We start from the raw sequence: 25,979 nt of genomic DNA, 5'->3' as shown, positions 1-25,979 counted from the left end.
TATGTGCTTTATTGGCTAATGTTTTTAGAGTGTTTCCACATTTTTATAGGCTAGCGGCCAAGTTGTCCCAACAGTCTGGTGCCTCTTGGGGAGTTGAAGTGGTTGTGGACATGGGGAGGTGCTGGCACTAGGATGCTCCTGTGTGTAGTCTGTTGGCATGTTAGAACTCACAGAAGTTGACCCCTTCAACCTGGAAATGTATAGATGCTAATGAGCTTCCTTAGTCTGTCCAGAGTGACTTGAGGAAGCCCACTCAGATCCCCGGTGACATTGATTCAAGGAAATTAGAACTGTTAGAGCAACTTAGTCATGTTGGACCTAAGGTCATCGAGAAGTTTAGTACAACTGAGATCTAAAATATCATTATTGTACAAAGATATATTATGGTTAAAAAAATACTGTGTAGTGCTTATGGTTTATAAAGCACATTCTTCAGTGTCTTCTCATTTAATCAATTAAAAAAATACTTGGGAGGTAGATGTGTTATATCTGTTTTACAGATAAGAAATCACACAAGCTGGAAATGCTGGTCTGTGGGTTTAAATCCTCATCATTGAACTCTACCTTCTGTGTTCTCTCACGGTCCTACATGGGAAATAAGGCATGGCCGATGGAAGATGGACCGACCTCATGTGACACAAAATTGCACCAAATGTATATCAGATTAATGACCTAGGAACTCTGCTTGTGGTACCAGCATCAGAAGGTCAATCAGCAACAAGGATTTGCTGATCCTAACTAAGCACTATGGAATTATAAAGTTTTGATTAAATGAGATCTGAAATTACAAGTAGGTGTCTATACAATGAGAACAAAAAGTGGATAAGTGTAGATGCACATTTGCACATTGTCTACCAACAGGTAGACATAAGTATGTTTTCTGTGTGTGTGTGTATATGTGGCATTAAAAGGAAAAAGATTGGACGGTCACCCTTTGAGGAAGATTTTGAGAATGGTGTATGTTAATTAACTGAGACCAGTTGCAAAGGCTTCTGTTCCTCAAATGCAGAGTGCTTTTTATAGATGTGCTTGGTGGCAAGCAATATGCTGGGGTCTGGGGGATACAAAGGTAACTAATACATAGGGTTCAGCCCTGAGGAGGAATTTATAATCTAGCAAACACAGTAGAGGAAATGACTCCTTCAGTTTGGCAAGGGGAGTGAGTTGTCTCTCCTTAGAATTCATGTGTTGAAACCCTAACCCCCCAGTGTGACAGTATTTGCAGGTGGGGCCATTAGGAGGTAATTAGATCATGAGGCTGGAACCCTGATGTTGAGATTAGTGCCCTTAGTAGAAGAGACGTGAGAGATTTCTCTCCTCAAGTGACAACACAGCAAGAAGATGCCATCTGCAAGTAGAGAAGAGAGGCGTCACCAGGAACTAAATAGACCAGCACCTTGATCTTGGCCTGCAAAATTGTGAGAAACCAATTTCTGTTGTTTATCCCACCCAGTGTATGGTATTTGGTATAGTAGCACGAGCTGATTAATATAGTAGAGACAGAGGAGTCTTCACAGACCCATGTTTGGATGAGGATTTGAAGGATGAGTTGGAGTTCTGCCACCAAATAAGGAGGAAAGGGGTATTCTTCCCAAGATAAACCAAGTGTGGGTATGCCCTAATGTGTACAAGGGAATGTGAAAGATTCTAGTGGTTGTATGTTGTTGAAGGGATTTGAGAGAGGTTAGAACCCAGTCTGCTGGCTTTTGACTTTTTTTTCTACTTCTCTATTTTCATATATTCAACTTAGTTTGGTCAGGATAAATTTTCATTATTTACAGTTGTTATCTAGGATATGCTTTAGAATCTCTGAGAAGATAGGCTTTGTATTCTGATCCTTTGTCAGTTTTGATCCATATTTCTTGGCCACTGCTATCCTTCCCTATCTCCCCCCTGCCCCCCCCAACACACACACCCACACACCCACACACACACACACACCCACACCCACACCCACACACACACACACACACACTGGGAATCCTAACTCAGCAGCAGCCCAGTATTTCCCTTGGATAAATATCCTCCAGCTCCGATATAACAGAAAAAAATTGAGAACAGCTGCCGTAAGCAATAGGAACACTTTTAAAAATTATATATATAAATGTAAATATGTATTGATGTATATATATATTAATTGTATGTTGTAGTCGTATATAGAATTTATGTACAATACACATATTTTAATCTTTTATTATTTCTCCCATATATATATATATAATATAAATATAAATATGTATAGTAGGGAATATATATATAAAATGGGGAAAAAACATCAACCTTATGTGTTTTATAGCAATATAATTAATTGCTGATGTATATATAAGTTGGAAAGGAAATTGCTGGCAGCCGGGAAGCAGAGGGTATTCAATAGTCAGGAAGAGGTGATGACCCGATATAAGGCTGCAGCAGTGGAGATAACATGAGTGTAGAGAGAGATTTCAGAGGTGGCATCAATACTACGTTGCCACTGATCAAGAAGTAAAAAGGGTCAAAGGTGCTCCTAGATTTCTCATTTGGTGCAGGTTGATATCATTAACATGAGTAGAGAATAATGGAGAAGGAAAAGAAAGGAGGTTTTTGGAAGTATGAAGTGGGAAGAGAAATGAGGAAGTGAGGAGACTTCATAAACTTTCTTGGACACTTCTTAACTCCTAGAGATGCACGTAGAGGTTAGGATAGGGAGTAGGGACCTAGAACTCAGGAGGGAGATGTGAGCCAGAGGTAGATTATCTGTAGAGAGATGGAGTTACAGCAGTGGGTGTGACTTGGGTTTCTCCAGGAGGAAGGTGTACCTGGGAGAAGTGATGCAGCCTGAGGTGTCGCGCTCAGGTCCTAATGGTGATCCTGAACATGTGATGGATGCTCTAGGGGCTCCAGGAAAAATACAAGAAGAACAAGTCACCTCTTAGAGTTTACACCCAGAAATAGTCTTCCCATCTGTACTTGTTTTATGTTTTATTAAGTGTTTTCACAAAACCATCTTTTAGAAAACTTCTGTCATCTAAACAAACAATAAAGCAAAGAACGTCTCAAATTAGAGTATTCATTTTGCAGTTAGGTTACTGACCGGCATAAATGATGACATACACAGATTGTGTTCTTGGGGGCGGGGTGTGTGTGCAGAAATAGAGGCATGTCAGATAATTGTCTCCATTGAGAATATTTGGTAAAGTAGAGACATATAGGAGCATAGTAACATACCACCATTGAGGTCGTAGTTGTCCAGAAACCATGGCTATTTGGGATTCCACCAACGATTCGGAATTACACAGGTAAGACTTCTGAGAAAACAACTAGACGACACAAGGTATATTTACCTCACTTCTACAAGACTATGTTGCGTGCTCAAGTTTCTTACTACTTTCCATGCAAGTTTAGCTGGCTATTTTTTTAAATTAAATATATACAAAAATGAGAAACAGCACATTTGTAATCAGCATTTTACAAAGGACCTTAAGACTTATCTGGTTGAATTTCCTCATCGTACTTAGGCCCAGAGATGCCAAGTGACATGTTCAAGGTAATTTAGCCAGAATAATAAGCTAAATCAACTTGACTGTTGGTCCAGCGTTCCTTCTATTCCACCATAGGGCAGAAGGAGCATCTATAAAAAGAACATGATGGCATGAAGAAGTAAAAGGCTGACAGACTATAAAATGCAGATACAAGGAGCACAACAGTGTATGCAGTATAGACACTTCAATGGGCCCTGAAGTTATCTCTGTATGCAGCATTGCATAGCCTTTGAGGTTCGTAATTATTGGTCTGAGTCATCAAGAAAACGTTAACTTATGTCCGTTTCCGTGTGTATATATATATATATATATATATATATATATCTTAGGAATATTTCCATCCCAAGTGGTTAGTACTTTTTGTTTTAAATTTGGAGTTAAAAGAGATAACCCCTTACCCATCCAGAAAACTAAACTCTCCAGAATACAACATTCCAAGAAGGCTGTATATGTGAGGCTTATTGATAAAGAAACAAACCTTTCTTGTGACCTGCTCACTCTTTCATTACGATGACGAGACTTAGATGTTTGTTGCACGGAATAATATGCCTTAATCGCTTCTCGGCCTTTTGGCTAAGATCAAGTGCAGAATAATATGCCTTAAAAGTTGCATGACCTTATTTAGAACCGAAGTCCTCGTGATGCTTACAGGAAGGAGTTGTCTGTGTCTTCTGCTGTGCTTGTATAAAGCTGATGGCTTACAGCTCATTCTTGGGGGAAGGCATGAGAGCCTCAGGAGAATTTCTTTTTTCACTTTTGTCTTAGAACCAGGTCCCTTAAACTCTTATTCATATATTGTCCACCTCATTCTTCTGTCTTTGAACACCACCCTACTTGAGTTCTGTTATGTAACCGCGTATTCCAGTCTTGGCTGATTTCTTCATCTTGGCATTCCGTGGCTCTCTGCACTCATTCAAACCTTATTTTCTCAGTTTGGGTGGCTGGCACGACACTATTTAACCAGTGTTCTTGGTTCAGCCCACTTGGCTGTCAATCTCTGCACCTTCTATCCTTTTCATTAGGCCAGGAAACAAATTCTCAAGTCAAAAAGCATTTAACTATGGGCTAGGAAAATGTTACATTTGTATTCATAGGAAGTTATCAGAAAACAAAATTGGTAGGGTTTTTAAAGCAAAGGAACTTGTTAGAATTCAGCATTTTTACTTGTCTTTAACCATATTGCCACATTATTTATAAAATCTCATCTATAAAACTTGCAGGTAAACACACACATAAAATTTAAATGGACACGCTCATTTTCTTTATCTCAGTTTGGGGTATTTAAGTGGCTGAAATTAGTTAGAATTTTTTATCAAGGTGGAAAAGACAGAAGTTGTTTGTATACTGTGGAATATTTACTAACATTTCACTGTATTTCCCAAGTAAAGTTCTGGAAAATTGCTGGGCGTATAAATTGAGGGCTGTTGAGTTTCGGGGCTGCTGTGAGACCTTAGGGGTTACTTCCTCTTGAATAGGGTGAGAGATTGTGGAGGATTGGGGCAGTGTACGGAATTGACTCCCTTGTGTGTCACTGGGTGAAAATTGTATTTTGGCTCAATCCTTTTGCACATGGCACTGCAAGAGGCCACAGAGGTTAGGACTGCATTCAAGCTATTCTCAGAGGAGACCTGGCTGCCCTTTGCTTACAAATCCCCAAGGAGAAGAGAGTCCATGACCTCCACTGGCTGCACATTTCAGGGCCTCACAATCGCAGTTGTAAGGAGTTCTTCCTCAAGCCCATCCCTAATCCTTCCTCTTTCAGTTTCTTTTCTCTGGCATTTTTTTTTTTTTAACTTTTACAGATTCCCCCCTTTTTAATTTCTTTATCAAAACAGTACATACTTATTATGTGTTCATTAGACAAGTAACAGAAAACTTAAAAAAAAGTCAGAGACAAGATAAGTAAAGCTACTATCGTCTTCATTACATCCAAAATAATGAGATAATTTGCGATATGCCATTTGTGTTTTGGTTTTTATACTGAAGGATGTATAGGGCCAACCTGTTTGTGTCAGTGGATACACTTCTCTGTGTTTTGAAATGACCCTTCGTAGGATTTTATTTTATGGCTTGATAATTTATTTAACCACCCTCCGACTTTTGGATATTTAGGTTGCTTCCAAGCTTTAGTTATTACAAACAGCAGAGAAATAAATATTCTTTTGCACATCCTTAATTATTACCTTAGGATAAATTCCAAGAGTTAGAATTGCTGGAGCTAGAGGCCATGCGCATTTTATGGCTTTTAATATTTTTGGCCAAGTTGCTCTGTGGTTTATAGTCCCACCCACTAGAAGATGAGAGTGGCCTGCTCTTAATTAGTTTACATTGCAGCTGCATTGCAAGAACTTGGAAAAGAGAACTCAGTGGTATGAGATGCTCAGGTCCTAGCTTGAAGAGCATGCCATAATGGGGCTAAATAACCACCATCCTTTTCCTCTACGGGTGCCCCTTCCTGTCACCTCGTGCCTTACGGTTATAGTGGGAAGTTTTTGTGTATTTGGTCTTTTTTTAGAGAGGAGAAATGAATGGCGAAAAAAGGAAGGGGAATGTTGGATCATGTGTGTGAGTGTTCTCTGCATTCCCAGCCCAAGTGTGCAGCGGGATCATGAACAGCCGTGTAGATTGAAGGCAGGGTCTTTGCATGGGTGATAACCGGCATTCCTATCTATCATCCCGGTCTGCAAACCTGATCAGTCTTTGTCTGTATGGGACTGTACGGAGGTAATCAGAGGCTGGAAGCCTTGCATCTGTTAGTTAGGAAAATCAAATTAGCACAATTTATAAATTTTGTGGAAGAATGGACAAAGTGGGCTATCAAAAATAATTTGTGCTTATAAAATATAGTATTTCCTGTGGCGACTTGATATAAACATATTCCCCTGAAGATTCTTCCATCTGAAGCAAATACATGAGAAATTTATTGTCTTAGAAAAATGTACTTATAATGGTGGTAGCACTTACCATTAAAGTATAAAGATACTGACAATAACTTAGTTCACAGCACTGCTTTTCGTGGTTGTTTTGTTTGTAACCTAGTCATGTTGAGAGTATTTGATCCTAAGGCAAAGTCTTTGGACTGGCAAGTCACAGTGGTGTCCTGAGATGGGTTACAGGTGTGCCTGAGGTGTCCCATCACTTGAGCCTCCGGGGTTGTCTGCAAGGCCAGCCTTGTCTGATGACCCCACTGTGAAGTAGAATCATTACCTGTTCTATAGATCCACAATGGAAAAACAGTTGGGAAACACTGCATATAGATCTGTTTTGGCCTTTGGCTTCCCTGAAATATTAAACTTCAGGTTCAGGTCAACGGTAATGTGTCTGAGCATCCTTTTACTCCGCCTCATATAGATTACTCTGATACTATTTTGGGAGAATTGAGACATCTAAAAAGTTTGGGGTATCTAGTAGAACTAGACCTACCTAAGGTTCTCATAGAGTGATTCTGAAATTCTAATACAGACTCCAGTGCTCTTTTGCCCTTGAAAAATACACCGAGGTAGGCTTGGTTTTGCACCTATGAACTGTACCATGAACAGAGATGCGCAGATAGCCGTCGGTAATAGCCATTGAGGAGCTTACTGTTGCGTGGACCTGCTTATTAATATTTGCGTTTCCTTGTAGACTGTGTTGCTCTGCATCCTTGGCTGCAGTTCACGTAGGTATGAAAAAGTACCGAATACCTAGGCTTCCTCTTTAAAGTTACACCGTAGCACAGACCATTTTCTCATTGTCTCAGCTTTGGATGGAGGATTCTGAATGATACAAAATTAGACCTCAGATATTTGTCCTGGTAGTTTAGGAGGTGCTATCAGCGCTTTCGAGTTAGTTTCTCTATTTGTTGGCTTCCCTGGTAATAAATCGTAAAAGCAGGCCCATGAGTCGAGCCTCAGGGGCTGTTAACTGCTTACGTTCCTCTTTGTAATTGCACAGTGCTGGATTTTTCCTCCCATGCATCATGAAGTAGTGTGCTCCTTTTTGCCAACCCTCTTGGATCTTTGCACTTGTCAACCAGGGAACCAGATCTTAGCACTCAAGCTGTACATGGTTTCTTACTTAAAAACTAATAGCCCGAAGAAGTGTAAATGTAGAATGCTGTACCAGGTGATTACATTTAGACAGCTGTATTAGCATTGTATATTGCTTCTCTGTAACGTTTTCTGTCGAAATGTTAAAGGTGGCCCTATCCAGTATTTTGCATGAAAAAATTATCTATTGATGTTATTGCATCATATCAAGTACTAAATCATCAAAAGACTTTTCCATATAGAGAAATGGGATTATTTTGTTGAATACTTTTTAACTTAATGGATGGCTGGTAGAAGGAAAGTTTCCAAAAACATTGTTGAATGACTTCTGCTATTTTTTGGAAGTAGGAAGACTCACTACCTAAAACTGTTTTTTTTGGTGTTCACATAATGCATTATAAAATTGGAAACAGATTGAAAAGTTAAGGTTAGTCAAGGCAGAGTGCTGTGACTCAAAACCTGCAATTGTTTTTCCCTTCAGACATTTTTCAGAGACATGCAAATCAAAGTCAGATAGGTACTTATAACAGATACAACTTATATATGAACATACATACACACACACACACACACACACACACACACACACACACACATCCATATCCTTCTGATATCTTCTGGCATAAAAATAACTTTTATTGCCTTATTTAGTTGTATTTTAATCTTAAATATAACAAATACACTGGGTGACACTTTTCTTTATTGCCAGGAGAAAAATGATTAAATGCAGAATGATCTATTTGCCTGTATTTTAGATTATTAAACAATCCCTTCTACTGGTCTTGGCAAAATGTTCATAGTTAATGTTGGATAATAGAGTAACATTTGAGTCACTGTTTTAAGCATGTTTAAACAATATAATATAGTGTGGGAGACTCGTCTGTTTCTTCAAAACTCTCGGGCTAGCATCTTACTACTTTGGTGGTTTTATAGACTTGGCAATAATGGTTGTTTTCAGGAATCACCATTCTTGCATGTATCTAGATATTATTTCTGATGTCCTCTGAATAAAGTAAGCATGCATTCTTGAATTATCCATTTATTTTTTAACTGCTTTTTTGAGGCTACTCTAAAGAATATATTCTTGTTTTCAAATTTAAAACATGCAATTTGAGATTAAACTTAAACCAGAGAATTTTTTTAATTAGCTTTATTTTTAGAGCAGTTTCAGGCTTACAGCAAAACTGAGCAGAAAGTATGGAGAGTTCCTATGTCCCCCCTGTCTCCTCCACCCATGCACAACCTCCCCTACTATTGACATCCTGCCCCACAGTGGGATATTTGTTAGGGTCAATGAACCTATATTGATACATAAGTATCATTCAAAGTCCACAGTTTACAGTGCGGTTTACTTTTGGTGTTGTGTATTCTCTGGGTTTGGACAGATGTATAATGACATGTACCCACATTGTACTTTCATATAGAATAGTTCCACTGCCCTAGAATTCCTCTTTGCTCTTCAAGTTTATCCTGCAGTCTTCCTTCACTCCTAGAAACCATTCTTTTTTTTTTTTTTTCTTTTTTTTACTGTCTCCATAATTTTACCTTTTCTGGAATATTATGTAGTGGGGATCATGCCATATGTAGCCTTTTCAGATAGGCCTCTTCCACTTAGTGATATACGCTTATGTTGCACCCATGTCATTTCATGGCTTTATGGCTTATTTCTTTTTAACATTGATTAATATTAAATTATTGAGATGTACTACAATTTATTCATTCACTTACTGAGTGACATCTTGGTTGCTCTCACATTTTGGCAGTTATGAATGAACACTATTATCAACATCCCTTTGTAGGTTTTTGTATGGACATCCATTTTCAGTTCATTTGGATAAATTTCAAGGAGTGTGATTACTGGGTCCTGTAAGTAGTAAGAGTATGTTTACTTCTGTAAGAAAGTAGCTATACCATTTTGCATTCTGACCAGTAATGTATGAGAATTCATGTCACTGTACATTGTTGTCAGTATCTGGTATTGTCAGTGTTTTAGATGTTGGCCATTCGAATAGATGTAGTGATCTTGTTCCAATTTGCAATTCTTTAAAAAAAATTTTTTTTTTAATGTTTACTTTTCAAGGAGAGAGAGACAGAGTGTGAGCGGTGGAGGGGCAGAGATAGAGGGAGACACAGAATCTGAAGCAGGCTCCAGGCTCTGGGCTGTGAGTACAGAGCCTGACGCGGGGCTCGAACTTACAAACTGTGAGATCATGGCCTGAGCCGAAGTTGGATGCCCAACCTGCTGAGCCTCCTAGGCGCCCCAATTTGCAATTCTTTAATGACCATATGATACTGAACATCTTTTTATATGCTTTCTTGCCATCTGTTTATCTTCTTTGATGAAGTGTCTTTTAAGGTCTTTGGTCGATTTTTTAATCAGATTGCTTGTGTTCCTATTTTTGAATTTTAAAAGTTCTTTATATGTTTTGGTGCTTGATGCCCATACAAGTGGGGGTGGGTCTTTTTTGCTCTACTGATTCAAATGCAATCTCTTCTGGAAACACTCTCACAGACACATCTATGAATAATGTTTTACCTGCTATCTGGGCATGCTTTAGCTAAATCAAGATGAGGTATAAAATTAGCCATCATAAATATTCTTTGTCAAGTTGAGAAACTTCCTCTCTAATCCTAGTTTATAGATGTGAATTGTATCCAGTTGGTTGATGGTGCTGTTGAATTCAATTCTGTCCTTGCTGATTTTCTGTCCACTGGATCTGTCTACTTCTTTTATCTATCTTCTTTCTTTCTTTCTTTCTTTCTTTCTTTCTTTCTTTCTTTCTTTCTTTCTTTTTCTCTTTCTTTCTTTCTTTCTTTCTTTCTTTCTTTCTTTCTTTTCTCTCTCTCTCTCCCTCCCTTCCTTCCTTCTTTCCTTCCTTCCTTCCTTCCTTCCTTCCTTCCTTCCTTTCTAGAGTTTATTTATTTATTTTGAGAGAGACTGAGTGTGAGTTGGGGGCAGACGGAGAGAGAGAGAATCCCAAGCAGGCTCCACCCTGCCAGCATAGAGCCTGACTTGGGACTTGAACTCATGAACTGAAAGATCATGACCCCAGCTGAAACCAAGAGTCGGATGCTCAACCCACTGCGCCACCCAGGTGCCCCTGTTCATTTCTGATAGAGGGGCGTTAAAGTCTACACCTGTAATAGTGGATTCACTTATTTCTCCTTGAAGTTTTACTTATGGTTTTGCCTTATATATTGTGATGTTCTGTTGGTAGACACATACAGATTAAGGATTGTTTTGTCTTGGGGAGTAGTGACTCCTTTATCATTATGTAATATCTCTTTTTATCCCTAGTAGCTCTCCTTGCTTTAAAGTCTGATCTATTTGAAATAATAGATACCGCTGCTTTCTTTTAATTAGTGTATGATATATCTTTCTCCACCCCTTTACTTTTAACATATATGTGTCTTTATGTTTAAACTGGGTTTTCTGTAGGCAACATACAGCTTGGTCTTTTTTTTTTTGATCCACTCTGACAATTTCTGTCCTTTAGTTGGTATATTTAGACCATTAATATGTAAAGTGATTATGTACGTAGTGGATTAAATCCACCATGTTGGTTACTACTTTGTATTGCCATTGTCGTGTTCTTTGTTCCCATTTTTTTCTTCCACATTTTTTCTAGTTTTTGTGGTCTTAATTGAACATTATATATAATTCTATTTTCTCTTCTTTCTTAGCATATTAGATTTCTTTTTAAATTATTATAGTGGTTGCCCTAGAGTTTGCAATATACATTTACAACTAATCCAAGTCTACTTTTAAATAATATTATTCTGTTTCATGGGTAGCGTGAATGCCTTATAATATCAAAGGATGCCTAATTCCTACCTTCTGTTCCTTGTATTAGCCTATCCAAGGGATTGTTCATTTCTGTTACAGTGTTTTCTATGATCACTAGCATTTGTTTTTGAGTCTTTTTTTTTTTTAGAAGTTCCATTTCTCTGCTTATATTATCCATCCGTTCTTCATGTTGTCTGCCTTTTTTTTTAATTTTTTTTAATTTTTTTTTTTAACGTTTATTTATTTTTGAGACAGAGAGACAGACCATGAACAGGGGAGGAGCAGAGAGAGAGGGAGACACAGAATCGGAAGCAGGCTCCAGGCTCTGATCCATCAGCCCAGAGCCCGACGCGGGGCTCGAACTCATGGACCGTGAGATCCGAGATCGTGACCTGAGCTGAAGTTGGAGGCTTAACCGACTGAGCCACCCAGGCGCCCCTGTCTGCCTTTTTTATTAAAGCATATTAAACATAGTTTTGGGACACCTGGGTGGCTTAGTCAGTTAACTGTTCAACTCTTGCTTTCTGCTCAGGTCATGATCTCACAGTCAGTGAGATCAAACCCTGCATTGGGCTCTGCACTGAGTGTGGAGCCTGCTTGGGATTCTCTCTCTCCTCCCTTCCCCCACCCACCCCTCCCCTGCCTCCCATCATCCCTCTCCTGCTTATGCATGCACATGTTCTCTCTCCCTCAAAATAAATAAATAAACATTTAAAAAAAATAAATCATAGTTTAAAATTTTCTGGTCTCATTACTTCAGACTTCCTGCATATTTGACTCTGGTTCTGATGTCTGTTCACTCTCTTCAGATTGCCTTTTAGTATGCCTTGTAATTTGTTGTTGAAAGATAGACATGATATAAATGAACTGTAGTAAATAGGCTTTTAGTAATGGTGAGGTATAGGGAGAAAAGAAGTGTTCTGTAGTCCTATGGTTAGGTCTCAGTGTTTGGGTGAAACTGTGCCTCTTGACTATGAACTTCACCAGTGCTTCTCAGCTTCCACCCCCCACCCCTCTTCTATGAACAGAATGGTTGGAGGGGGCCGCAGTTGTGTATTTCCCTTCCTGCAGGTAGGTTAGGTGCTGATAAGACCCTAACAGGGGAGGCTCTGGTAAGGACTTAATCTAAGGGCAGGCCTTGTTAAGAAGAATTTGGTGCTCTGACATTTTTCAATTGAAACGAAGGGATAGTATGAAGGGACTTTTCTCACATTCACTGTAAGGACATGGTACAGCTCCTGGAGATAAGGCTCTCATAACTGCATTCCCTGGGAGTTTTTAACTCAGACTGTCCACGCTGAGCCTCCAGTAACTCTTCCATTACAGTTCAGCTTTTCTTCCACATTCTTCCACTGTCCATCACTGGGTCCCGCAGGTTTTGTTCAAGGGCTTTTTGCCCTGGTAAGGCGTGATTCTCTACATCCTTTTGTCTTTACAGTTTTTAGGGCAGCAGTTGGCCTTATGACCTCACTTCTCTGATGGATCTAACAAAGTTGTGATTTTTGTTTATTTGGCTTTTTACTTGTTGTTACGACTGCTTGGTGACGTTAAACTGGTTATGTGGTGGCCTGGAAACTGAAAGTCCCTGAGGATACTTTTAGTTCTTCCAAAAATGCAACATTGAGAATCCAGTTCTTTTCCTCTCAACTCTCTAGGAATTTCCTCAAATAACAATTCCAGGATCGTTATGTAATCAGAGATCTGTACAACAAGCAGAGAGTGTAGTTGTTGGTGGTTATTATAAGATACTACACTTTGTTTCAAAATCTGATGAGTAGAAAGCTTTCTGTTCCTATACTTTTTCACACAAGAGCAGAAAAGATTGATATTTCAAAAGACTAAAATCTTTTAAAATTTACTCACTGCTGCTCTATGTAGTAAAAATAAATAAACAGAAGTATTTGGCCCATAACTGCTTTTTTCAGGATGCTAAATTCTTGGCACAAGATAATAGTATCATGTGTCCATTTTTCTATTGTGGAATTGCCTAGACCATAATTTGCAGACTGAATAGCAGTATAGCACAGATCTCTCTGCATAATGAAAATATTTGCAAACAATTGATAGCCCACGTGAAGCAATATAACAGGATTCAATGCCTCAATTACACATATAACTTAGACACTAACTTACTTTCAATTTCACTTACAAGTTTTTAGATTTGCAGTAGTTAAATGTTAGCTGTAGCACGAACGTACACATGAGTGACTATGCATATGTGTGTGTGCATGCGCTTTCCTGGCTAGAGAAATGATGTGACACTTATATACTTTATGAGAGAATCTGAAGAAAAACATTGATTTCTCTCCTTTGGTTTCTCTCATCTGTTCTTCTTTTAATCTGTTTCTTTTTTATCTCAAAATTTGAACACTCATATATTTCTTTTAATTATACAGAAACGTGAAATTCATAAAAAGTGAGAAAATTTGTCAAAGCAAAAATGAAAACTAACTCTCCATGCCCTTTCACCTGTAATGTTGAATGTGTATCCTTTTAGTTCTGTCCGTCTCCCTCCTCTTTTCTTTATCTCTCTTGCACTCTCTCTCTTGGTATGAGCTTTAGTTTTAAACATGGCAACATAGTCTTCCGTCATCCCTTTTTTCACTTACGATCGTCCACCAACTTCAAGACAAAAACCTACATATCATAAATTTAATGCATAAATATTCTTCAGTGGTTTGTGTATCCCATCATCCATTCAGCTAGTTTTACATTGTTTGGCATTTAGATGGATTCTTTTTGCTTTTTTGTTTAAATACCGTAAGCAGTTTGGTGTTATACACACTTACATATGTGCTTGTTTGGTGATTTTCTTAAAGAATATCATTTGCTTTCATTGTTTTTACAGAGATGCTCATAGGCCTTGATGTTTCTCATCTACTTGTGTGTTTTCAGCTTCTTACAGAGTTTAGTAAGCTTTTAGGTTAATGTTGAAATAGAAAATAGCTTTTTGTGGTATTTGAGGCTGTTGTTCCTATAATTTTATAACATTCAAAAGGTGGTGATAGTTTACAGTGATCTGATCGTTAGGAATAAACCATGTACTTGTGAGCACGATAAACTTTACCTTGCTTTGCCCTTTTAAATCTAGCAGCAATATCTTTAATTTTAAAGATAGCGTTTATCTGACATCATGTTGAAAAATAATGCTTCTAAAATAAATCTTTGTATTTAAGTAATCATACTTGTTAATTATATATTTAAATATATTACATGATAAATATAGTACATAACCTCATACATATATATAACCACATATATGTAACTTATATATAGTACTTTACCTCTTTTATAAGTCACTTTTAATTCTTATGTACTAATAGCCTTATTTTATGACTTTTCCATTATTTAACTCTCTTTATGATGCAGTTGAATTTTCTAAGGGTTCCTTGTGGCCTTAGAATCCTGATATCTATGAAGAAAAGTAAAGTGTAAAACATGATCCAGTAAACCAGATATAGAGCTAAGAATTAAAGCTCTGTCTTCTAGATTCTTGTTGCAGGTTGCATTGCCATATTTGGGTAATTACAGTTTCTTTGGGGATTTTTGAGGCTACTTGGGTTGGTTCTTACTGGCCATGTCTAAGAATGGGTCAGGAGAGCTTCCTAGAATTGCTATATTAATACTGAAATTCTCCAGGTTTCTTTCAGGCCCTTGTAGCTTGAACTAAAGAGCAGATTCATAGCTCCTTCCTGGGATCTTTGCATTTGTTTAGTGGGAAAATTAGAAAGGGTTTTGGAAGGAATTTAAACAAAATAATAAAACCATCTTAGAAAACGTTGCTAATTTCCCAGCAGGTGTGTTTTAAAGTAAACTATAGATATTCTTTATATCGGATATTACTTTCTTTTAATATTGCGGTAGTGTTTATATTATTGGGCAATAAAATTCAACATAAAATTAAGATTCTTTCCTAATGAGTTCATAATATCAGTAATTACAAAATAGTGCTTCTTAAGTAGGGGCACCTTCCTCCTCTCACCATCCGCCTCCCTTTGACATTTCCCCTCCCTTTGACATTTGGCAATTTCTGAGGACATTTTTGGTTGGTACAACCGTGGGGGTGAGACAGTGCTACCAGGGTCCGGCGGTAGGAGGGAGGGAGGCTGCCGAACATTTTACAGTGCACAGGAGAGCTCCAACAACAAAGAAGTCTAAATGTCCATCTGGTCTGAATGTCCATCTCGCAGATGTTGAAAAGCCCTGGTCTAGAAGAATATTTGAGCGATGGCATTAGACTTCCTAAGCAGGGCATATTTACTCTCTTATATGCAACATTTATGTTAGCCATATTCAGTAGCAAGTAGCAGAAAAAGGTAATAGAAACTTCCTGGGTACAGTCAGTTATACAGGTTCAAAATTATACTGTTTCTATTTTTATGGGTCCAATTTATTAAGAGGCTGGCAGGATGTTCGAGGCCTGAGTAAATGCCATGCACTTCTGTAATTCCTTAATAAAAAACGTGTACTTCAGATTTCTGTTGAATGTATTTTGTTTCTTTTTTGACTTCCATTGTGTTACATTTTAGAATTTGGAAAGTACCCATAAAAGGGGAAGAAAAATAGCCCTGGATTTAATTTATATACACATGCACACATACACATACCTTAGAGAAATTCTAAGATGGGATAAGGATGGTTGATAAAATGAGGAAGTACAGGGATGGGGGGAAGGACGTTGATGATGACGGCAGCATAGATAATGACATGAAGGTGTTAATATCACCGACTTCATACATTTTAAACTTTCAGCCATTTGCATTTATTGTATCTTCTCTGTAGTTCTTTTGTTTTCCCCCATATAATTTTGAAAGTTTTACACATTTCAAATTACAGGCCCCTCTGTAGGTATCTTCTCTAGTAACATACATATGAGATATGTTGTGGTAGTAAATATTTTTCTTTAAAACAGTGTACTTCTGGGCAATCATGTGAAGGGGAACCAGAAAGAAAGGTTACTGTAGCACTGCATCAAATAACATTTGGTTGCTGGGAAGGGCTATCTGACGCTTTGTGGTTGTGTTTAGTAGTTAGAGATGTTAAATGCCCTCATTGGGGCGCCCAGGGAGAGGCAAGTTGTGACCTTATCTAATTGGTGCACGTCGTCAGTTTTAAACAGACAAAATAGTTCATTCTTGCCATTCTTCTGAGCAAATATATTTTAATTGTGTAGCTCAGTTGTCCTTCAGTTTCCATCATCAGTATTTTTAAATAAATTTACCATTTCCATTCTACTTTTATAATAACTATAGAGAACATATACAGAAAACTGAACGGGTTCTGCAGAATCAAGCAAAAATCAGATTAGAACATCCATACTTAAAAGTAAGTTTGGAAAGTATGGGTAAGATAGTATTCCTATTACTACTACTAACTAAAATTAATTAATATAGCTATTACCATAAAAGACTTGTGCTAAAGCATTTTCTGTGATTATCTCACTGAATGAATCCTTAAAACAGTTCTGTGAAGCAGAAAGTTATCTGCATTTTACATATAAGAAAACTGAAACCATAAGAAGGTTAAACACCAAACAAGTGTGTTGAGTCTAACCCAGGAAGCGTATTCATTGAGCCTGTGTTCTAGGCAGTAGTCTGTTCTTATTCACACTTGTGTGCAATTATGAAAGCATCCAGAAAAAAAGCGTAGAAAGGAAGAGAGAGTGCTTTTCAAAGGTAAACGATCAGGTGGTGTGAATTCTTGGAGACGGTATTGGGATAAAATGAAAGTAGGTGTGTAATAGTATTGCCAATAACAATGTTGACTTAGGACAGGATTTGGATTAGACATCAATTTTAATTATTGCACCTGAAGACATCATTTGGGAAATGTGGAAGAATCACAGTTAGAGGTGAATATACTTGGAAACTGACAGATTACGTTTTGAGTTGAGCCTATGCATTTGGCAGTCAGCCAGTAATGTCTTCACTGCATTCCCAGGATCCAGAGTATTGGGGCAGAGGTGCGGAAAATGGAGGAAATGCATGGCCACTTTGTGATATATGTGACATGACTGGCCAGACAATGCAAACTATTGCAGCTTCATTGTTGATACAATCTTTTAATAGCAATTACTTTTGCTGCATTTTTTTGACAACATGGCTAACACTGCATAGTGCTTTTACATGCTTTGACAATCTTTCTTGGATGAAATAACCTGTAAAATTCATTGTTTTCTACCGTTACTTTTTTGAAATGTGTTATGAACCAATATTGTGCCTAGAGTTTTCAAGTAATATTATATTTGGTACAAAATCTTAATAAATGTTTACAGTATAAAATAAAGGAGTGAATAGTAGATTCTTTGAGAAAAAGACAAAAGCTAGTTTACACATCTTTCTGGCCATGGAGGAGACTGCTAAGGTCAAGCTTTCTCTTTTTGTTTTCATTAGAATAGTCATAATAAAAAAAAAATTAACTTGGATTTTTAATCCTCCCCAAAATTCTTTTACTTATTCCTAACTTCAGTACTGTTTCTTCAGGCTGTGCGGGAGACAAACACTCAACAAGCCCATGTTTTAATAAGATAGTCCATTTGAATTTGATAAGGAGCCTTTTGACATCATCGTAGACCAGGAAAGGTGGAAGTATGGGTCAATAGTCATTTCCCTTGTTTCCTGCAGAAAATAAATGACTCAATACTCGATAGTAATCTTACTTTTCTCTAGACACAGAAGACCAGTGTTGTTATTTCATTACATAATCCAGTCAGTGTTCTGGATGTGTTTTCATTATTATCCATGTGATTTTCATAAAGGGTAATGGCTGATGAATATATTAATGTACGGTCCTTTTAAACTTTCTTTGGCAAATATCTGGTTTTGTTTTTTGTTTTTGTTTTTTTAAGTTTCAGGAATCACAGAAGTCTGTAAAACTTTACAAATCCTGGAGACAGTGTTAGTAAAAGCGGAGTTAGTTCTTGTCTTGAATATATAGCTAATAAAATGATATATGTTTGCTTTATTTCAACCAAACCTGTGTTTCTAAGTTTGGATAAATCTGACTTTCTGTATCTCTTACAAGATCTGAACATAATCTGTTTAAGAGAAATCTTCCTCTGTGTGTAACAGATCTTGAGTATGCAAAAATGTTGAAATTAAATGATATACCCAAATATTCGTGTTTCCCAGAGTACAGTAGGTCCTTTAATAAGGGATATTGGAGGAATATATGATATGGTTGGCTTTTCCTATTGAATTTCCTGCCTTCACCTTTGTGAACAGTCTACAAAAATCAGCGCCATTCTTGACACTCCCTCTCGCTCTATTTTATCACCACACTCTCTCCTCCTCGTCAGTCATCAAAGGTGGTTCATTCTACCAATGAACTATTTCTCAAACATTTTTCCTCCTCTCTCTTCCCATTGCCATGGCCATCAGTCAAACCCTGACCACCTCTCCCCTGGGCTGCTGGGGTAGCCTGTGAACTGGCTCTTCTTTCTGCATCAAGTCCTGTATGTTTAAAAGGCATCTTCCAAATGAATTCTAGTGCTGTCTTTCTAAACACAAAACTTAAACATATCGTGTTTTGCGTAATAAGACTTCACAACTCTCAGTCACATATTGCCCAAACACATTGCTTCGGGAGCTTTTCTGTCTTGTTCACTTAGGCCCCTAGTAGCTAGCATATGGTGGCATTAATGAAACACGTTGTAATGAATAAATGAAGATGCCATAACGTATAAGACCCCTTACCACCTGACCCAAAGTTACCTATCTGATCTCCTCTTGAGTTTCTCTTCCAATAAGCAGTATGTTCCAGCCACACCAAATGTTTTACCATTCTTCCTACATGTGGGGCATTTTATAGCCCTAACATTGTGCTTGTCCTTTTCTTCTCATCTGTCAGGAATCAATGATCACCCAGGCAGTTAGACCCAGGGAATGAATTGACCTTATGTCTGCCTATAGTTATTGTTTCATTAGCCCAACAAATATTTACTGAACACATACTATCTCTTAGACACAGTTATAAGTCTGGGGGTAGGGATACTGTTAATGAACAAAAAGATAAAGTCATGCTCTTTCTGGAACTTACATTCTAGTGTAATAGCAAATCAAGAATTTGTCAGGTGATGATGGATATAAAGATGAAATAGAAGACACAGGCCCAGATGAGAGAGCATTTTTTTTTAATGATTATTTTTGAGAGAGAGTGTGCTTGTGCATGTGAGTGGGGGGAGGGGCAGAGAGAGTGTGGGATAGAAGGCCCAAAGTGGGCTACATGCTGACAATAGAGAACCCAACATTTGACATGGTTAAAATGTAGTTGAGGGGAATAGTACCAAATGGGATTGGGTAGTGGGTTTGAAGTACATTGGACAAATAATCAGAGGGACCTCCTGTAGGACAGGGTAAGGGCTTTGGACTGGTCTCAGTACTCTGCCTTCAGTGTACCCCTAATCAGCCTGACTCTGCCTTGATGCTCCAGCCCTGATTCCAGCCTTTTGTTAGATCAGGAGCCTGAAGCGCACTAACCAGAGTGGCTTTGGTGGCTCTGGGCTCATGCAGCTTTGCAGCTAATGTCTGACTACTCAGCAGTTGATGCTCTCTATCCCTGGTAGCAGTGGGAGGTAGACTTAGCCCCACCTTTAGACCACCTACCATCTCGGGCAGGTTCCCTCATCTCTCTGAACTTGTATTTTCTTGTCTAAAATGGACATAGTTTAAAAAAAAAAAAAAAAAGGCTGTTAGAGGAATAAATGACTAGAATGTAACCCTGTAAAACTTTCTCTCTTGTGTTCACTGATAGACCCTAAATGCCTAAACCATGCCTTGTACTCAGTAAGTGTTTTTTGAGTGAATCCGGAAATGTATCGTTGAACCGTGTGTAAAGCACATGAAACAGCACCCAGTACATAAATGCTCAGTGCATGGCAGCTGTTGTTATTATAGTTGTTCGTGTTTTTATTTTTAAAATTATGTTCCCTGTGATCATACTGTAGTTGTGTTGCAACTGTTTTTCTCATGTGTGGGGCTTGTCTACTGCAATGGCCATTCTGCCTGGGCTCATGGTACCTGCTTTCTGTGTCTATACATATGCCCAGGGAAGCAGGCTTGGGCTGGGCACATGCTTTCTAATTCCTGTTCGCTCTGTTCGCTCTGACCTCAGAATTAGTTTCTGCTAGCCCTGGAGAGACTCTTGTTTCTGGCTTCCTTTTCCAGAACCGAACTCACTTCTCTCTCAGGTTTGTTTGTTTGTTTATTTGTTTATTTATTTATTTATTGAGATATCATTGACAAACAACATTCTATTAGTTCCAGGTATATAACATTAAGTGATTTGATGTTTGTATGTATTGTGAAAAGATCACACAGTAGGTCTAGTTAGCATCGGTCATCCTACATAGCAAAAAATTTTTTTTCTTGTGATGAGAACTTTTAGCATCCATTGTCATAGCAGTCTTCAAATATGCAATGTTTATTAAATATAGTCACTCTGCTGTGTATTACATCTCTATGACTTACTTGTTTTGTAACTGGAAGTTTGCACCTTTCGACCACCTTCCCCCACTACACACACATACATACTCTGCCTCTGGCAGCCACCAGTCTGTTCTTTGTATCTATGAGCTCTTTTTTTTTTTTTTTTTAAGATTCTATGCATAAGCAAGATCGTTTGATATTTGCCTTTCTCTGACTTACTTCATTTGGCATAACATCCTCAAGGTTTATCTGTGTTGTTGCAAGTGGCAAGATTTCCTTCCTTTTTATAGCTGAGTAATTCTTTTATCTTTACATGACATCAAGACTACTTGTGCGCTCATCCTGATAGCCAAATACCTGCTCCTGCGCTTTAGATCTCTCCCTGCAATGTTAACACCTGTGTGGCTACACTGAAGTTTTGTCCGCCGCCCCCCTGCCCCCCCCCCCTCCTGGGGAGTTGCTGGTGGGTTGGCACTTCTCTTGCCATGATATTGTCCTGGATTTTTACCTGGTTTCTGTGCTTCCATCTTTGGCTTGCCCCTGTTATTTGCCACAGTGCCTCATGATTCACAGATGTGGCGTGGATGGAATGAAGTGACTTTGGCATAGCAGAGACCCTCACTGCATGTTTATGGAGAGATTTGGCTAACTCACAACCCCCAAGTGTGTGCAGTTCTTCAGAATACGAATGACAAAAATAACATTCGACTACACTTTGTATTAATGCTGGGGTGGAGTGTTGTTTGGAATCTCAGTTGACATTTTTAAAATATCAGTGTGAACTGCATCGTCGTGGTAATTTAACACTTTGCCAACAAAGGAAACCGCGTGATCCTTACTATCAGGAAAATATAAGTTGCTGCATGGCAAATACTGTTTTACCAGTCCTTATGAGAGACATAATGTGAGGTATTTATGGAAGGGTTTTGTTTATAAGAGTAAAGACAGATATTTTGGAGTAAGGTGTGTATGGATCATTGAAATCACTGAAGGGGATTTCAGCTGAGATTCCACTGGGTCTCTAGTTTAGCTCTTAGTTCTGCCAGTACGGTCATCAATGTGATGTCCTCTGCCCCATGCTACAAAGCAGTGGAAGATGAAAGGCTGGGACAGAATGGCAAAGTAGGTTTGAACTGATGTTTATTTTGTACCATTTGAGGTACTTTGATTGATTATGCATATGCCTGTACCAAATTGATTAGTCATTGTGAGGATATGTGAGCTTAGAAAAGTATACTTTTACACTTAACCTAAGTGATTATAAATTAAATGTGATGCCCAGCTATCTCTCTCTTGAGTATCTGTCCAGTGTAGGAGATGAAGTTCCTGTATCATGCAGGTACATGAAGCTCTTGCGAAAATATTGAATGAGCCACCAAGGGCATATGAATATTTTCAAAACACTGGGTAGCAGATGAGATTACCATAGATTTTTCTGGATGTTGAAATCAGGATGGGATTGACTCGCTAAATTAATTATGAGATATTTCTAGGATAGGATGTATAATCTCATAAAGCCAAGAAAATATGTTGAAAGTTTAAAGAAAGAAAAAAAAGGAAATAGCTTTGAAACCATGGTTTTATTTAACCTGTTACTGGTATTTCCCCAAATGTTGATTCTCATCAGTGACCAGAAGGTGTACATTCAGTTCACCTACTAAATCAACTCAATTCTGAGAGGAGCTGTGCACTGAGGTCCCAGAGCTCCTGAGGGAGAGATGGCGGGGGAGGGGGAGGAGGGGGCAAGGAGTAAGTATGGGGGAGGGCAGAAGAATTGGTTTGGAACAGAGGTATAATGCTCAATAATCTTGAGACCTTGGACAGTTTAACCTCCTTGTGTCTCAGATGCCTCATCTTCAGATAATACAGCCTTGACCTCTGCGGTTGCTGTAAGGACTAAATGAGTATCTCTTAGTACAAGGCCTCATCCTTAATAAATATGCAAATATTACGTTTTATTGTTACGTTTGGTACCAAGATAATAATAAAATGACTGTTTTTGTATGCTATGATGTGTTTTGTTGCATAGCGTTAGATATCTGAAACTGTTGGCTGAGTGTAATTCTAATTTCTTAGGTTTGTTGATCCTCACCTATAAAAAGCAAGAGGAATTCACTGATTCTCTAGTGTTTCAGCACAAGTTTGGGGTTGTGATAAAATAATTGCGTTTTCTCCAAAGAACCAGATGGCCCACAGTCAAGAGGAGGGAGAAGAAAAGACTTGTATTTTGGGAGGACGAGGGCAGATAGATTGTAGTAGTTGCCCTGGGAAAGTTACTTCCCCATTCTGTGATTGATTGATTGATTGATTGATTGATTTTAATTTTTTTTTTTTAACGTTTATTTATTTTTGAGACAGAGAGAGACAGAGCATGAACAGGGGAGGGGCAGAGAGAGAGGGAGACACAGAATCTGAAACAGGCTCCAGGCTCCGAGCCATCAGCACAGAGCCCGACGTGGGGCTCGAACTCACGGGCCGTGAGATCATGACCTGAACCGAAGTCAGATGCTTAACCGACCAAGCCACCCAGGCGCCCCCCCATTCTGTGTTTTTATGAGATGATCATTGAGTATCGGTCCCAATTCCTGCACATTCCATTCAAAATATTTTGCGATGTTAGGATCACTGAAGTTTGTGCTTGTACTGGTTGAATTAGGAGAGCTGCCATCAGCTGGACTTCTGTGTTGCAGATCTTACCTGGCAAACAGGAAGGCCCAGACACAGTTCTCATTCAGTGCACATGTAATTGGTCAACAGCCAGCTAATAAATCTGATGGTAACTTTTGCTTTAATTAATAAAATGTATTCCTGCAAAACAAGTAATTTAAGTGTATACGCATACGTGTGTACCTGATAATATGCATATATACACACGTATATAAATTATATAGGGTTTTATAATATTAAAATGCTTATTACAACATAAATATAGGAAGAGTACCATGTTACTAAAATTGATGACTGTGTAATTTTATTTACCTCTTGGGAATCAATTGAGCTATTGATTCCACAGCAAATGTGTTTTGATTAAGATCATGGCAAGATATGTTTGACAGCAATTTCAAATTATTAGAGTTTATTACATATTCAAAGTCTACAGTCAACTGAGATGGTATGTATCTGATTTTAGCTTAGATAAATCTATGATTTTGTTTCAGGTACTATATCCTCCATACTGTACAATTACCATGTGCCTTATAAAAACCCTACCCTTTCTGGGCTGGTCTGGAATATGGTATGATGCTCAGTGTCTATGTTTATATTAAATAGGGTTAGAATCATGAATGTAGAGATTAATGTGCTTTATAAATATTTACAGTATTGCTTTCAGGCATATATACAGATTGAATCTGCACTAGTTGAGTTTAGTAGTTAATGATTGGTTTTTTAGTTGTGAACATTGTTTTTTATGGTGTTTTATTATGACTGTGGCAGTGGATGATCCTGGAAAATCACGGAAAGGGAATTATTTCCAGAGAAAGCTTAATTCCTTGAAAAACTTTCAGTAGGTTTTATTTTTCCACTTTTGAACGAAACTCAAATGTACATCCTGTCTTTAACACATGTAGAATTATTCAAGAATAACAATTAAAAAATCATGAAAATACAGTGATATTTAAATGTGCTAAATGGAACATGGGCCCAATCAGGTTTTCATGATTTATCAGTTTTTAACTTCAAAGACTCTGGTTAGCTTGCATTTTTTAAACTAATGAGTTTATCACAGCCCGTGAGGAGCGTGGTGAAAGTATATCAGCTGTAAATTGGTACAAAGCACTAAAAGGGACATTAGCCTCTAATCAGATTCCAACAGTTCATTAAACCTGTCTTTCCAGAATCGCTCTTTGTCTTTTCCCTGCCTTTGCAAGGCATCTTCTTCCCTTTTCGTCTGGGCAAGACCTCCTCTGGGGTAGGAAGCAATATCAACTCATTCTTCATTGTCTACCAAGCAAACAGCCTAGGGGATGCTTTGTTAGGGTAGGTGTCTGGCCGCTGTGAAGGGCAGGGGTGTTGAGGGCTGGCCGGCTGCGGGAAGGCTCTCTTGAAACTGGGTGGTTGCAAGCCAAGCTGGCTGCTTCCAATCACGGAAGCAAGTGGCACATTAGGATTTGAGATCCATGCCTGATGTGTAAACAACTCACCAGCCTCCATGAAAGGATTTCAAGCTTGGAACAAATTAACTGAGCTTGCCAGGGATACCACAGTTCTCTCTGCTCTGAGCTATTAGGATGCAAAATGCCTACAAAATATGGACGAGTCAAAAGCACAAATTTAAAAAAATGTATCCTGCCAGTTTTAATAATACTGCACATTTCTAAGAAAAGAACCTGACAGTAATTTTTCTTCTTTTTATTACCTGATAGGCTAGGTAGCATGGAATTTTTAAATGCTCATTAGTTAGCTCAAGAGTAAATTTGCTTTTTCTTCCTGTTGATGTCTCAGAGCAAATATTTGTGATAAGAGGCCCTATAAATTTTATTTCTCCTTTTTTCTTAAACAAAAAGGAGTGGCAAGAAATAGAGATAATTAGAGCTTTACTATACTGCACTCTGTCGGTATTATTTGGTAATAAAAACATTTATGATTTGTCGAAGTGGGAGTTGTTTTTACTTAACTGTCTATTTGATAGAAAAGCAGCTATGTGAAGGGCAAAAACCTGCAGGTTTAGAAATGCTATTAACCTTTGTCATTATGTAGGCAAAATATTTGGAAACAGATCTCTTTTTCTTGTCATGAGACCACGTTAGTATCATGTGCTTATGTTCTGTGACTGAGTAAAGAAGCCATTCTAAAAACTCAAGTCTAGTCATTTTTGTTTCTTAGTTTGGACAGGATATGAAGGTAAAATTGACATTCTAACCATGTTTTAAAACATGATTTTGGCCTGAAGCAAGCACTGGTAAGTGTCTTTCTGACTCCCTTCATAGATTATTGACTTTAGAAAATCCCCAAAGCAGTGAAAATTAGTAGAAAATAACCTTGATTTAATCTGTTTGTAAATATTGTTTGAAATTCTATTGAGTCACAATAGAAATAGGTTCTCCTTTAAAGAAGTGGCAAATTCAGCCAAACATACACCAAAACAGAAAACAAATTTATTTTCTGGTCACGACTTCAGCTTAAAAATTCATTCTGAATCCAAAATTTATATTAGTTGTTCTTGAAATAGATGTTTGGGGTGGATATATAGAAATTTTCATTTGATCTGAATTGTCATATC

At 38.1% G+C, this 25,979-nt stretch overlaps 1 protein-coding gene across 8 annotated transcripts in view; it reads left to right on the top strand.

The window, feature by feature from the left end:
- Window positions 1–25,979, top strand: part of KLF12 (Kruppel like factor 12) — a 1,158,470-nt gene that overhangs the window by 890,675 nt on the left and 241,816 nt on the right. The window lies entirely within an intron of this gene.

The sequence above is a fragment of the Panthera leo genome, chromosome A1, assembly GCF_018350215.1.
Source record: "Panthera leo isolate Ple1 chromosome A1, P.leo_Ple1_pat1.1, whole genome shotgun sequence".
NCBI classification, from domain to species: Eukaryota; Metazoa; Chordata; class Mammalia; order Carnivora; family Felidae; genus Panthera; species Panthera leo.
Note: the sequence above shows the minus strand (reverse complement) of the source record. Positions and strands in the feature narration are given on the sequence as shown.